Genomic DNA, 15,407 nt, shown 5'->3' on the forward strand with positions numbered 1-15,407 from the left:
TCAGGTTCATTTTTGGACTTTGTTCTGAATATTTGACAAGCTCTGCTCAATGCAAGGTCACACAGACTGAAGAGGGAAAAGGCTTTTAAAAATGTTCCCATTCTCCATAAAAGAGAAAAGCACATGACTGTGAGCTGATGCAGTCATAGGGCGAAAACTCAAACACAGCAACAGATAGAAACATCAATTCAGACGAAGTAAATCTTTGACAGAAGCCAGGCAGTTGAGAGAAAACTTCCCCATCTTGGGAAGCTGACTACCTAAACAGCATCAGTAGTACTGCTGCTTTCCTGTACCTACCGCCTCTACAGCAACTTCCCCTTTCTTCCTTATTGCCTGAGGTACATGAGCTGCTGTACCTTCACTCTGACTTGAGAATTTCCTACTCCCTTCCATGTCAGTAAAGACCACTACTCACTTCTTGCTCACAAAACATCCCAATTCACTAAGTTGTGTCCTCTGGATATATATTAATCTCTGTTTGCTGGGTTCTGTTAAGTTAACATTATGTTCTCACCTTACTATATTTAATTCAAGGGGCTTGTGATTGTTGGTACCAGCTTGTATTTCTACAAACTATGAAAAGGCTTCAGGTATTAATGGCAACTGCAAGATTTTTCAGAAGAGAAAAAAAGAATTAAAAAGAACAACCAATAGATGTAACAAAAATTATGTTGTAAATTTGTGCCTCATTTTGAAAAATCTGGTTGACCGAGTGGGGCTACTCTTATAGTTTGAGAAGATTTTTAGTAGCACCGGGTATAATTTTTCCCTTTACATAACAAGGTAGCCAATACATCAGAAGTAATGATACCCTATTCCTCTATAAAGCAGGAATGCCTTTCTTAATGTTGTTTAAGGAATACCTATTTCTATAGTGCTTGTGCTGCAGTGGGTAACATGGAGCAGGATTCTCACTGGAAAAGACTGGTACCAGAAGATCAATGGCTGGTAGATCTGTCTAAAAATGTCAGATCCAGGAATGTTTGATGAATGCTTGGAACATTATCCTGAACTTCACTTGTATGGTGCTGGTGGGCTCAGGCTGTTTGGAGAAAGGCTGCTAGAAAATACAAGTGTATTCTTCTGGTTTCCATAGAGCCACAATGTCTACATCTGTGTAATTTCACAGTTTTCACTAGTCTTATTGCTCACTAGTCCTGTGCACTAGGGTCACTAAGTCAAAGTCACTAAGACACTTGCTAAACAGAATCAGTTGAGTTGGAAGGGATCATTAAAGGTCTTCTAGTCCGACTCCCCTGCAATGAACAGGGTAATCTACAGCAATATATATGTTTTGCTTTGTAACTTGAAAGGCTTTTTATTTGAACTGCTGATATTCACCTAATACTTCTTTGGCTGGCTTCTGCAAGTAGGAGACAACAGGAAACGTGAAACATCAAGAAGATAGAAGACTTTCCTTCTGGTTCCATCTTCCACCACAAAGTGATGGGCCAGGGAGGAGTATGGTGCCTCCAGGAAGGAATTGCAACTCCAGCCTGGTGTATAGCAACTGCCCACCTGAAGTGACTATGGACAAGCTTTCTTCTCAACATCTTCTTTTTTCAGGCACAGAAACGGAGCTGCCAGACAGCCACAGTTAGAGGAGGTTTTGAAACCTTAAATTACACTGGGCCAAAGCTACACATCAATATGAGTTAAGGAAGATATATGCTGATGCATTTAACAGGGTAAATCTCATTCTTCTTTTTTTCCCCTGTATTATTACAGTTGTCATAAACATAGGAAAGAATCTGTAATGTGGAGCTGGCTGCTTGGATTGGTTTTTATGAAGTTGAAAACAAAACAAGTAGCAGAGTTTGTCCAAAAATCTGGGTGAAAAAATAGCTGGTAAAAGTCTATGCTGAGCTGCACGCTCCTGTGATTGTACTGCTGACACCATTGGAGACAGCTCATTTAAAGCTAGCCAGAACATGTCTCTTGTCATGCACACAGCCTACATCTCCTTTGCTCCAGAGCAGCAGCAGTCTTCTAGAGGTCCATATAAAGTGCAATGTCTGCCCCACCCACCACAGTTAGGGGCTGTAAGAAAGGAAAGCTCAAACCCCACAGCACCCTTCCCAACACTCACTTCTTTACTGCAGCTGAGGCAACCACTGTTGCCTTGATGCACTCCAGGAAGGTACATACTATGTGCACATCCCACACACATACCCTTTGCACTCTCTATGGGTATGGAAGGTCAGCAGGCAGCAGAAAGACATTTGGTACACAGAGCTGCTAAGATTTCTCTTGAAAAATTAAAGCTGATTTTAGATGTATGCAAGTTTCAGTTAATAAGGCAAAGCTATATTTCATCTCTTCATTAGACATGAACAGAGGATTCTGAGGCTGCTGTGGCAGTAAGTTATGTCATCTTACCAAAAGAGCATCATCAGTGTTATCCAAAAGCCTGGTTGAATGGGTTCTGTTTGTTGTATTTGTTTTCCTATTCAGATGAAGGCATTTTCTATAATGAAAGTCTTCATTAGAGGAATCTGGTCCACAGCACTTTATCCAGAAATTTTGCACTTAATGCTGTGTCCTTCATAGCTGAGTTGCAGCAACAAAGACACCTGGATGCATTAAGCAACTCCATCCCCCCTCTAGCTGTCCAGTTGCAGTGATGGTTCCACCAATTTAGATTAGACTCAGGAGTCATAATTTGCATGAGTTACACTTGTTCTTCCTACTTACATCGCATAAAGTGCATATCATACATAGATGTACATCAATTTATCAAGACGCTTCTGAGGCCTTTTTCCTCCAGAGGCAAGCATGGCAGTTCAGGTTAGAAATCACTCCACTGATGCCAGTTGGGTATAAGAGAGATATAAACAAAATTAGACTTGAAGTCCTTCCTTAATAATTGCTAAGTCTTCACTACTGGATATTTTATTAACATTGGGTATTTTGTGTTGTGACTGTAGATTTATGCCGTGATCTTTGAGTTAAATATCTTCTGTATTTTGCCTGTCTTAGACTTCTCTCTGTGCTTTGTGCTTTAACATTGCCTTACAGGTACTAACATATGGCTGTGTGCTTGTATCTTGGTACTAGAGGACAATGAGGAATAAGGACATCTGTCAAACATGGTATCATCTGCCTCCTCACTTTTAGCTTTGAGACCAGCAGAGCTGCTTTGAGGTATCAGAAAAAAAGCACAGCAAGATTTTTTAACAATCAGCCTGAATACATACATGGCCAGAATGCTTTCAGGTGACATTTCTGCTCATAAGAGATGAATTGATTTTTTTTCTGGTTTAGCTATTCAAGTCACAAAACAGGTTAAATACAAATGTAATAATTTTACAATATATCCACTAGATGGTAGCCTATCCTTATCCTTTCCATTTTACCAATCACATCAAGGCATTTTGTACAATGATCAATGATCCATCTCAAGAAATCTCATTGTTTGTATTTCTTTTGTCAAAGAGATACTTGCCCAGTGCTTCTAAGCATGAGAACAGGGAACCTGTAAAGAGTCCTCCCTTCCAGAAATCCATTTGCCCACTGTCACAGCCCAAATGTGGAGGAGTTATCCTTAGGAAGCATCTAAGCAGTGAAGCCTACATTATCCAGGTATCTGCAGTTATTCTTCTTACTACTTGAGATTCAAAACAGCCTTGCAGTGTTTTTCCTGCTTATATTGGTACCTAATACTTCTCGTTTACAACAGCTTTGCTAAAGCACCATTAGCCTTTTTCTAAGAGTCAGATTCTATACCGAAAGTCTAAGTCACTTTCCTGCACAACATTTTTGGAAGAGATAATCAGTAGCAGTTCAATGTATAACTCTTCCTCTGAGCCTTCCCAAAAGAGATTAGGGTAGTCATGGATTTTTGTGCCTGCTAAACAAAACGCACTTCTTTGATCCACTTTTCAAAAAATAAAAAAAGAAAAGAGAGAGAGAAATACATTATTAAGAAGCATAAACCCTCTGTACTTTCTATGCACCAACACAGAGAAATACAATTTCTGAGGACTTAAAGAGGAAAAGAAAACTGTAAAGATTACAGTATTTTCTGCAGCGTATAGCATACACTGGTTGAAATAAAAGCATGCCACACAGCTGCTTTTCTGCCACGTGTGCCTCTAATCTCTGTCCTCTTACTGCTGCCAGGTAGGAGGTCGCAGACCACAGCAGGTGCTTGACAGACCTTTCACTTTAATGACGTTACATCAACATGCTACAGAATGCTGCAGCTACCTCTAATTAGCTGCATAAGCTTTTCCTGCTTTTGTATATATACAGTATATATATGTATATTCCCAGCAGCTCGGCTCCAAGCTTGTTCCACCAGCCCCGTGAGGGACTGCAGATGTGTCTGCAGATGAAGGCTCTCCCAGGCAGCTGACAGGTCTCAGATGCTGAGACTGAAGACATTGAGATGACAACTCAGGAGAGACATCTCAGAGAGCCAGCATGAGCCCTGACTTCTGTCCAATACAGAGAGGTGACCATCAGCCACTATAACATGGCACAGATTGCAGGCTATTCTTAGCCCTGAAAGCATTTTGCCTAGATACAAGTTGATTTCTAGAGCTGTTGTGTCACTTATCTCTCCTCAAACTTTTATATATATATATATATATATTAAGAGAAACCTAATTGGCAAGATTTCTGCATGCAGATCTGGAAGCACATTTACACCCTAAATTGTTTTTACTCAGCAACTGAAAATGCTTCCCTAGTTTCTCTATCTCATTTGTATGATACATGGCAGTTAATAGAACACTTAGGAGAGTTATTAAAAATGCTCATTCCATACCATCTTTGCCATTTTTATATTATACCAAGGGGAGTGAAGCTCGCTAATGCAACACTAAAGCCTTCAGAGTTCTGACTGTACTTTTTGTGCTTGGTTCACGTACCATGAATTCATGTAATGTGGTCTGAATGAAAATAAGAGAAATACAATAAGGTTTCCTCTGACTTAAACTTGTGTTTGGTGATTCAGTTGAGATCAGGTAGAAAAGAAGTTGGCCTGAAGTCCATGGCGTCTTTCTACATATTCATCTATAGGAAAGAAATAGTTGTTCATGATTACAGGTTAATATGGCATTTGTGCGCTATCTACCTTTTCATCACATTAAATAAAATTCGTCATCTCAGATCAGGATCAGTAGATACATCCATCATGTGAGACAAAAAAGGATGCCTTGATGCCTTGACTATGGGTCATCTTATTACCCTCTATAAATGCCTTTATAGAGGTTATGGTGGGGATTTACTCTTCTTCCAGGTAACAGCAATAGGATGAGAGGAAATAGCCTCAAGCTTCACCAGGGGAGGATCAGGTCAGATACTAGGGCAAATTTCTTCTTTGAAAGAGTCACCAAGCATTGGAGTAGTCTGCACAGGGAGGTCGGAATCACCATCCCTGGAGGCATTCAGGAAATGTGAAGATGTGGTACTGAGGGATGTGGGTTAGTGGGCAATACTGCCGGTAGGTGGATGGTTGAACAGGGTGATCTTAGAGATCTTTTCCAGTCTTAATGGTTCTATCTACTCCCGCCCCCCTGTCTCTGATGCACAGACAAAAAGGTCTTATTGATGATCCTGGATAATTCACAGCCTGACGGACTGAATCCTTCATTTCCTAAATCCTCCATCAGGGATATCAAAATGCTGAAGAGAATGAAACTAAGAAATGCAGCCAATTGCAAAATGTGCTTCTCAGTTGTTAAAATTCTAAGTGTTAATATCCGACGCAGGAAAATGGAAGACTGTGTTGGGCCTTGTGTACTGGCACCCGAAGAATGCTGATGTTTAAGAATAAGTTCCCAAATGCCACTGTTGATCACTTAATGAAAAGTCTTCTCAGAATTTAATTGCCTTTAAAAGAAAAATAGTTGAACATTATCCTGATTTTTTAAAGAGAAGACAGTAGTGATTCCACAGTCTCACAATAAGTATCAATCATGCTTAAGCTGCAGCTTTAGCATTCTGTACATCCAGCTTTTGAAAGGATACAGCAGAGGCAGGAAGCAAAATGAATAGGAGTCTGATGTGGTTTCTGTATGAATGAAGCCAAGGAGAGTGGGGCAGTTAAGCACAGAGAGGAGATGAATACAAACAAACTGCTGTACTTGGATCAGTATGTTGTTTAAAAAAATAATTAAAAAAAAAATAGTTAGATGGCCACAGTTATCATAGAATATCATTTAATCACCCCGGAAAGCTGGTGAAAGAAAATACCTTTTACATGCCCAGCAATTAATTTCATGGTATTGCAATAACATTGTTCTAAATCACTACCATGATCCAAAATAGGACATCTTAAAGAATCTAGATCTCAAACTGAGTATGACCTTTACAGCCAGAATGAACTTGGAAATACTTGTTATAAAGTATTAATGCTTGTCAGACAAAGAATATATGATGCAGAAACAAGCCTACATGAACAACAACACGCTTAGCTGCTTCTCTGCACTTGTGAGTGTTACTCCTGCTTTAACATGACTTCATTTGTGAAAGAAGTCTGAAAAAAGCACTGCTTCAAAGAAAACCTTTGCTCTTGGCAGCGGCTGCAGAAGCATCTGCAAAAGGTTAAGGATTTATTTGCCTAGGGAGGTCCTCAGGAGGAGAAGCTGTACTTTAGATTTGTTTCTTATTTCATCCAAAGCAACGTAGTAATGTCAGCAAGGCCTACATTTCTATGCCTACGCAAGCCTTGCTAAGTGGCAAACAGTGCAGTGCAATGCAATGCAGGCAGCTGCACCTTGTGCTCATTACAGACCATTGATCACTCCAGTAGGAACCCCAGGAGAAGCCACATCAACAAAAACTTTCACCTTGTTAAAACAGAAGGCCCGTCCCCCTTCCTCAGGTGATCTTTCACCTCAGTGCTGGCATGCCAGCAGGACTGCACACAAACATCCTCCTACCAGAGCAAATTGCAAGAGATGGTATGCAATCGATAACAGTTTGGATTAGTGATAGCTACAGTGGGGCAAAAGCAAACACCCACTGCAGACAAGACCCAGCTGAGATCTATGAGGCATTTAAAGTGGGCCATGCTTTGTTGGTAAGGCAGGTCAATCAACATGTAATTAATTTTAATTAGCACTTCGTTAAACTCTTCACATGCAGCCAGCTGTTAGCTCCACCAGCAGCAGGTGAGTTTCATTTAAAAAAATATGTACAAAATACTTTCCTGCAACATGGAAACTTGAAAGTAAATGATTACAAAGCTGATTCTTAGATATAGAAACTTTTGCCAGTTGTTCATTAGTCTGAATGACAAACATTCCAGCACTACTACCAGGATTTTAAGGTTGCCTTTGATCCTTGTGGGGCTAATGATCATTAAATAATGACATACAAACCCAAACCATGTTGTCTTGGATAGTCTTTTTGCAACCAGACAGTTATATTCGCACAGTGCAGTGGCTGTGACCATTGATTACTTTACAAGCTAAGAAACAGCTATTTGATTAATTTCTGCTGAGGTCTACTGGGTAATTCACTGAGGTGTTTGCTTTGCAGAAAACACCATGGCAGCTGCTGTATGTTGACTCCAGTGAAGCAGCTCTTCAGGAGGCCATGAGTAAGCTGGGAAATGCAGGATCTCTGCAGGATTACAGGAGATATTTCATGGCTTGCTGAAAGTTTGCTGAGATGCATTAATCGGATAAATGAAGTTGAAAGTCTATTGCTAAGGTAACTCTGGCTTAAGTATTCATTTCTTCTATCTTAGGGGGTTCCTTTTGGCCTCAGGTTCTCTTCTTGACTTCCTCTCCTTAGTTTTGAGCATCTCATGTGTTTCTCTCGATTATGTTTCCCACCACACTATGGGACAAGGAAGTACTATTCCACACAGCATATTCACAGAAGCAGAGAGGTTGGAAGGGACATCTGGATACCATCTAGTCTGACACACCTGCTAAAGCAGGTTCATTATAGGAGGTTACAAAGGTGGGCTTTAAATATCTCCAGAACAAGAGACTCCACTATCTCTTTAGGCAACCTGTTCCACTGTTCTGTAACTCTCAAATAAGTTTTTCCTTACCTTCATAAGGAATTTCCTGTGCTCCAGTTTGTGTCCGCATCCCCTTGTTCTGTCACTGTGCACCAATGAAAACAACTTGGGCCCACCCAGTCTCATACATAAACTTTCCAATATTTCTAGCAGACAGGTTACATCCCAAAACAAAGGTTTTCAAGAACATATAAGTACTTTTGCCCAGATGATTACATCAAGAAAAAAGGGAAAAATCCAGCCACTACTCAAACCCTTGAAGGGCTGCCCTCAAGCACTTTGCTCTCATCAGAGGTGAACAGGTTGACACCAGCTTCATGCATCAGCCCAGCTGCTGCTGGCAAAGTAGACATTTCTCCACACCTCTGCTGTTCTATGATTCAACACAGAAAATGGTCCGGGTGCCATCTAGCAAGCTGAATGCCATGTAAAGGCCACTGAAAGGACAATAGGGATAGTGAGAATACCATTCCCTCTGCCTCTTTTCCAAGGTGATAGCTGTCAGAAGGAGGCAAAGGTGTAATCTTTCCTCTGCTTGAGAGAACTGGAAAGCAGCCCCGAAGTAGCCAGGTGGTGGCTGAGGGCAGAGGGAGGGCAGCACTCATTCCATCCTTGAGTATCAGTCCCACTTAGCATGGAATAACTGTATGTGAAAGGAGTCCCAGAGAGAGGAAAAAAAATAGGCTTTCAAGTGTGAGACCTTCTACACTCTCTCAGCAAGATTTGGGCTGCCCTGGACATTCACTGGCAAACATTTGGATGCTAAAAGGTTCTGAAAATTCATATTTGAGTCTATGCTGAAAGCCATGCACTTGTATTTTGAGGAGGTTTCCATGCATGGGCATGCTGATAGTCTGCAGTTGAAATGGGTGTTAATCCTGAACCTCCAGCTGGAATGACTGGACCATGGTTCTTCATTCTGCAACTCACCACAGACCATCAAAAATGAGTTTCCAACTTAGTGCTCAGGCACCCCCTTAGTTGTCATAGATTTAACTGAGGTGCACCTATCATCCACAGACTAAACTGCATCAAATATTTAATGCTGCTGAGGAAAGGTAGCTGACGATATTTCACTTCTTTTTTTTCATGATAAAATTAAAAAATTTCACTGGAAAAAAAATTGTCTTGGTAAAGCTTTTTCCATTCTTTAGGGGACCTGTGAAGTTTTCCTTCTTGTCTTTTAATGAAACCCAGTAATGGATTATGCAGGCTTCATCCCAGCTAAGCAATAATTATACAACGTGGGCAGGATTTACAGCAAGGTACTTAATCTGGAACTATTCACACGTGCTCATTTCAAATACATAAATAAATAATCTCTGAAGCAGCCACACTCAATATTAGCAGCTGAATTATGCCTGCATGTTTCTGAAGTTCATTGTCCTGGTGCCTGAGGATAGAGTAAGAGAGTGTGAGACATTATAAAGTGGAAGAGAAGTGCTGATTTGGTTGGAAGAGCTGCTTTTCCCTTTTTGGTGCTAGGGTTTGCACTGACGGCACCCAGCAGAGCTTGGCTTTGGTACCAGAGATGTAGCTGCTACAAAGGTGACCAGACTGGTATAGGGACTCATGTTGCTGTAACTTTTTCCCTAGGTATGAAAGAGAAGAGAAACACTTAAACAAACCAAGCTGAAATGAAAAAGCCAGGGTTCAGGGCCCAGATGAGCTTGGAAAGAAGAATGAAGTTAAAAGGCATATTGAGTGAGATCTATTTCACCACCTTTTTTATTCACTTACCAGCACCTACACAATGACTAGTTAAAATCCTCACGGGGATAACTGCTGCATAGATTATTATTTTTTTTCTGGCAGTTAAAGTGAAATTTTATTGATTTGACAGCATCTCATATAAATCACACACGGATCTAGAATACAAGATTTCACTGACAAAAACTGCAGTTTGAGGGGAACTTGGACAACTACATCGATAGTGACTGATACAGCTGAATATCCAGAAGGAAACTATAAGGCAGTAAAAAGCTTCTCTGGGAAATCAGAGGATCGGTATATGAGGAAATAAAGGATAAATGTAAATTTTACATTTCATGGTGCATGGAAATCAGCTGAAACAATTAATTTGTTTAGTTTTGAAATTTCACATTTACTTATTTGCTCAAAAAGATTGTAAAGAATTGTCCATGGGTACTTGAAATACAGCCTTAAAGTATGTCCTGGTACCAGCAATATGGACTTCTGTAAGTTTTGTGTTATACTGTGTGAGACCCAGGCAAGAAGAGAATCCTTTTAGGCATGGTTCAATGGGGAATAGAAGATGACCTATATTTGGAAGAGCTTACTCTGTGTTAAGGAATCATTTCTCTTTGCCATTTGGCTTAATGATGTCTATAAATTTTTGGAGAATTGATCTTAATTTAATATGTGAACAATTGAGACTTCTGAAATGAATACAGTGGATTACCTGCTAATACATGTTTTGGACACTGTGTGTTTATTCAACAGGAATGCTAAGCATGACAAACCACTATTATGACCACACCTTTCAGCATAATATTAATTAGCCCTCACAACAAACTAAAACCTCCCCTGCTTCGGCAGTCTTACACACACCATCTCAAAAATGGTAATAACTTACAAGTGGTAAAGAAACTCCAATCATGTAGTGGTTGGTCTCTAGACGGTTAACCTGAAGACAAACTGTTCCTAGCTTGCTTTTGTGTATGTGTATCTTCTTCTTTCCTCGTCTTTTTTAATGCAAGGGTGATTGGAGCAGAATAAACTGCATTAGGTACATAATCCAGTCTGCTGTAAACATTCAAATTGTCTAAAAACTATGTACATTTTTGTCATTTTCTAACAAATATTTTTTCATTTGGATTGCATTTTTTCACAAAAATTTTGGGCATATTCACACAAAAATTGGTATATTACAAGTGCAAGAAAAGCCAGTCATTCAGAAGAATTCAAACGTTTTCTCCCCAGTGCTGAAACCATCTGACCACAGCTGCTCATGATTACCAGAGCAGAGACTGAACATGGAGACTCAGAGCTCACAGTGATGAAACCTCCTTCTTCCTTCATCAAACGCTGCAGAAACTCATCGACTTCTTGGAGTGAAGGAGGAGAAAGCTGTAATGAGAGAATTCACTTAATTTAGATGACATTATTTGCTCTCCTTGGATTTGTTCACCTAAGCGTTAACTTGTGAATCCATCTTATTTAGGCTGTTTGTTTTTTGCCATTAGTTGTAGGAACACTTTTCAACTGCCACTGTTGTAGAGGGTAACATTTGTATATAGTGAATGGAAGCTTAGCAAGTGCAAATCATCCTCTACCCTGGAGAAGTAAAAATGATGATTCCTGAAGCACACAGATGGCTTTTTATCTTCAGGGAAATACCAAGCAACTCTCTTCGCTCAGGCCTCTGATGCCGTTAATGCTCATAATTATTATATGTTTTCATAACAGCATATTAAGTTTTTTCTTCTTTATGAGCATTTTCATTAGCCTTTGTTTAGTTCCTAAAATGAACCCATGTTCATTTTCATTTGCTGCCCCATTTTCAGAACCTTTCTTGTCATTTGCAACTGCCAGCGGGTTGCTTTGTTTTAACCTAGGGCAAATGTCTGCTGGGCCACACCACCTCCCCAAGGACCCTGGAGACCAAAGTTCTGGGGGTTGTAAGCCTGTCTGGCACCCAGGAGTGGCTAAGAGTTCCTTTGTAGTCAAGGTTGGACAGACAGGTGCCCCCAGATTACCTGTACCTAAAAGGCTGTTTGTTCCCAGGACCTTTACCTGCTGGTGTCTGGACTTAAAAAAAAAAAAAAAAAAAAAAGATTAAAGAGTGAACATAATGTCTCCCTTCTGAGATATCTAGATGGAGTATGAATTTAGTTTATTTTCCATGCACCATCAAGACATATTCAGAGTCCTATCAGATATACTGTATACACACCTTATGGGAGTCTCCAGAGTAATGCAAACCCAGGGGCTTCCATATGAAAGCAGAAGAAACATTCAGAAAGACAATGTTTCAGCCTATCAGTCTTGATAAAGGCCCAGATGGGTAAAAATGTCAGCTTTATGTGTGTTCCAGCCACTCTCAATCAATCAACTTTCTTATGTAGGTTATTGAGTGTATCTTCCCCAAAGCATTGAGGGCTTTAAATCTTGTACCCAGACTGATGCCATTATTTTCATGATAAAATTGATCCAGGAAGACATCAACTTTCATTTTCATGGTACCAGACTGGTGGGGTTGTACTTTTCAGCTCAATGGTTCTGGAAATCCACATTGCAGTGGCAATGTATTAAATTGATTCTCTTTCTTGATATATCACTAGTGCTACAGAGGAAGAGTGGGATTTTTTTCCTTTTTGCCCACGTTTGGTGGTAGTGCAACTAAGCTGCTCAAAAATGGTGGGATTAAATAATTTTTCAGCAAGATCTTAAAGTGTGTGCAATCAATGAATTATAATTAAACCAATCTATTATTAAGCGCTCTGAAAATATTCAAGGATGTGGGGGAACTAACATTTTAAAACCCAATATAATAAGCACAACTTCCCTATTTATGTGGTTTTTTTCCACTGATTCTGTTCCTTTATTTTCTCTTGGAATTTCTTCCTCTATTCCTATAGTCTCTACTGATACCATGTATGTGTAACATCTCATAAATTCTTTTTGCCTCCTTCCCTTCTTTACCAAGTTCTTTCAAAACTCTCCTCATCATCTCCCACCTCTTGCCTATCCCAAGCAAATTTCATCTGCCAGGTTGTCCCGTCCTTGGACCCTTCAGTACTTCTCTAAATTCACATACAATAGCAATATGGCCCTAGGTATCACAAAAGTGAAGTACTGGACGAAATCACTAAATGTTTCAGCTGCATGAGAGGAAATGAAAGAAAATCTGCAAGCAGAAAACAACCTCTGTTGAGAGGAGCAGAAGTTCGAGTACAGTGTCATTCAGTCAGAGAGTGGTGGTTTGCATAGTGTGAGGGCTCCATGGCAGCCAAGAGGCGTGCTAGGGTGGGAAAGGCAGACAGCTGCTCTTGATGGTATCATGCATCTCAAAGCCCCTGGGGATTTTAAGGCCATTCTTTATATCCATCTTCTTGTTAGATACTAAAATAACCTCTTCTGTGACGCTTGCTGAACTTGAGGATTTTTCCCACAGATTGAAACCTTCACTGATCCATAGGGAGCTGGTCAATGAGTGGTATCTTTCTTTCACCTGCAATCTCATCTGTGCTATCCAGATTCCTCTTCAGGAAATGACTTTAAAATTAAATACATTCTAACATTTTTAAAAATTTTTGAGAGTGTGATAAGAATAAATACGTGCCTCTGTATTTTCATTCTCATGCCATACTCTCTCCAAGCATCCATGATATCTAAATTAATGTTTGTTGCAGGGAGAACTGCATTCTCCTTAAGTCCTAGAGGCACTGAACACATTTACAGGGGATGCCTTTCTGTTTCTGTAGAGCCCTGCTGTTTTCATCTCTATTGAGGGCTGTGGCACTTCTCCTGAGGATTTATTTCTGCAGAAACACAGGTGTTAATTCTCAGCAACTCTGCATGTCCAATCTGCTGTGAAAATTACAGCAACTCAGAGCTGTTCTAATTTATTCTTTACTTCCCACTGCCTCTGAGGGAGCAGCTCTCCAGCACTGTCCTGTTTCTTCTACCCATTTAATTCCCTGATGTCTCTTGAACATTACAAGGGACACAGAAGTCATAATGCTCATATCTACAAAAAACAAATCCCTGAGTGCCACAACTACAACCTACTGTGATGATCCAATGCCACCAAAGCTTCTTGGCTAAACAATTTTAGAAGTATAAACTCCTTGCCTTTTTGACCCATGTTTTAGTTATCCATACAGACCTTTTTGCATTTACCTGAATTGGATGGGAATATTGGACTGTTATATACATTTCCTATTCTGCTAGCCTTTTACTTCAGTTTTGTAGCTAAACTTAAGCTACATAAGTCTGCAACTTAAACTGTAACAACACAAAGAATCCAAGGACCAAAGGAATTCTGAATCCAAATACCAACTGCCCCAAAGTTCTTAGAAGATCAGATGTAACCCAGTTATTGTTTAAAAGGACTTTTACTCACTAAACTCCCTGAGTCTTGTGTCTACTTAGGTGCTGTTTTAATCTATAGGATTATTTGACTAGGAAGCCAACATACTGGGCAAGCAGAGCATTAGTTAATATACCTGAAGCTTTTCAGCCATTCTGGATTAACATTGTTGAAATTAGGATCTTATAGCTAAAACATATTATTAAGAGCATTTTGATGAGCATATGCCAATTTTGACTCTGCACTGATAGTTTCAACATCCACACCCTTCCCATTCCCCAGTCTTCTAAATTATCCATCTTCCCTCTCTCAGTGCTCTCTTTCAATGTGTTTTCTTTCAAAATTCTCTCTTCCTTTCTCTTGTTTTTCTTAACAAACTCTATTGAAGATGAAATTCAATGAATGTGACATTTCTTACTGTCATGACATATATCCTCATGACAAGCCACATCTCTTCTCAAGACTACATCTAGCTTTTTAAAATAGATTCATAGGATGGCTTGGGTTGGAAGGGGCCTTGAAGATCTTCTGCTTCCAAATATAAGGCACAGACTATATTCTATTGACTGCAGAGTATAACACAGGAAAACCAGACTTTTCAGTTGGCCTTTATGAAATATGGCTAATTGTTATTCATGACTAACAACATTAAAATTTCTAAAGCATTTCCTTTCACTAAGGTCGTGATAAAAAAGATGGCCACTGAAGCTAGAAGAAGAACTTCTGATGTTATTAATGCTTTTTACATTAGATCTGGGCACTGTGGTTGATATAGCCCAGAATGGGAAGTCAGTACTTGGGAACGTGCAAGCCAAATCAAATCTTTTGAGGATGAGTCAGCACTATACTCAATTCTGCTCACAGATTTCCCAAAGTAACTATTTATATCTTCATAAGAAGGCAAAGAAGCAAATACTGAATCAGCTTGTTGCGCAGTGAAGAGGGTAGAAATGTGCATCTTTTACCACTGTGATTTTTTTTTTTTAATCTCCTTTCCATTTAGCATTCGGAGTTGGTGTTTTTGAAACAGAAAGCAGTTTTCTTAAGGGATAACAACACTGCAGGGCTTGGAATTATACAACTGAATAAGAATATTGAGAAGGCTGCATACATCACCCTGTCAAACACTTCCAAGTAACCATCATTGGTAACAGAGCACAGTCCCACAGCCCATCTTGATGTGAATATGGCCCTCAGAAAGTATTGGCTTATGCAGCACTTGCTGTAAAAATCTTATTTATAGGCAGTTAATAGTTTCTCTGCCACAGTTGCTAATCCTGACTTCATTCTCATACCTCACTAGGGCATTATTTGCTAATGGAAGAAGTACAGAAATACATGGAAAAACAATCCATTAAGAAAAAG

The 15,407-nt window shown here is 39.7% G+C and overlaps 1 long non-coding RNA gene across 2 annotated transcripts; it reads left to right on the forward strand.

Annotated features, from left to right (window-relative positions):
* The first annotated feature begins 6,967 nt into the window (after window positions 1-6,967).
* Window positions 6,968-14,608, forward strand: LOC116652951 (uncharacterized). Of its 2 annotated transcripts, none has more exons than XR_014942606.1 (3): window positions 6,968-7,124; window positions 7,495-7,668; window positions 10,931-14,608. It is a non-coding gene; the product is annotated as an uncharacterized LOC116652951 (long non-coding RNA). The 2 variants fall into 2 exon arrangements; XR_004306203.2 differs by lacking the exon at window positions 10,931-14,608 and adding an exon at window positions 9,584-10,416.
* The last annotated feature ends 799 nt before the right edge of the window (window positions 14,609-15,407 follow it).

This window comes from Coturnix japonica, chromosome 2 (genome assembly GCF_054131305.1).
Source record: "Coturnix japonica strain WE chromosome 2, WE-NBRP24, whole genome shotgun sequence".
In the NCBI taxonomy this organism is placed as follows: Eukaryota; Metazoa; Chordata; class Aves; order Galliformes; family Phasianidae; genus Coturnix; species Coturnix japonica.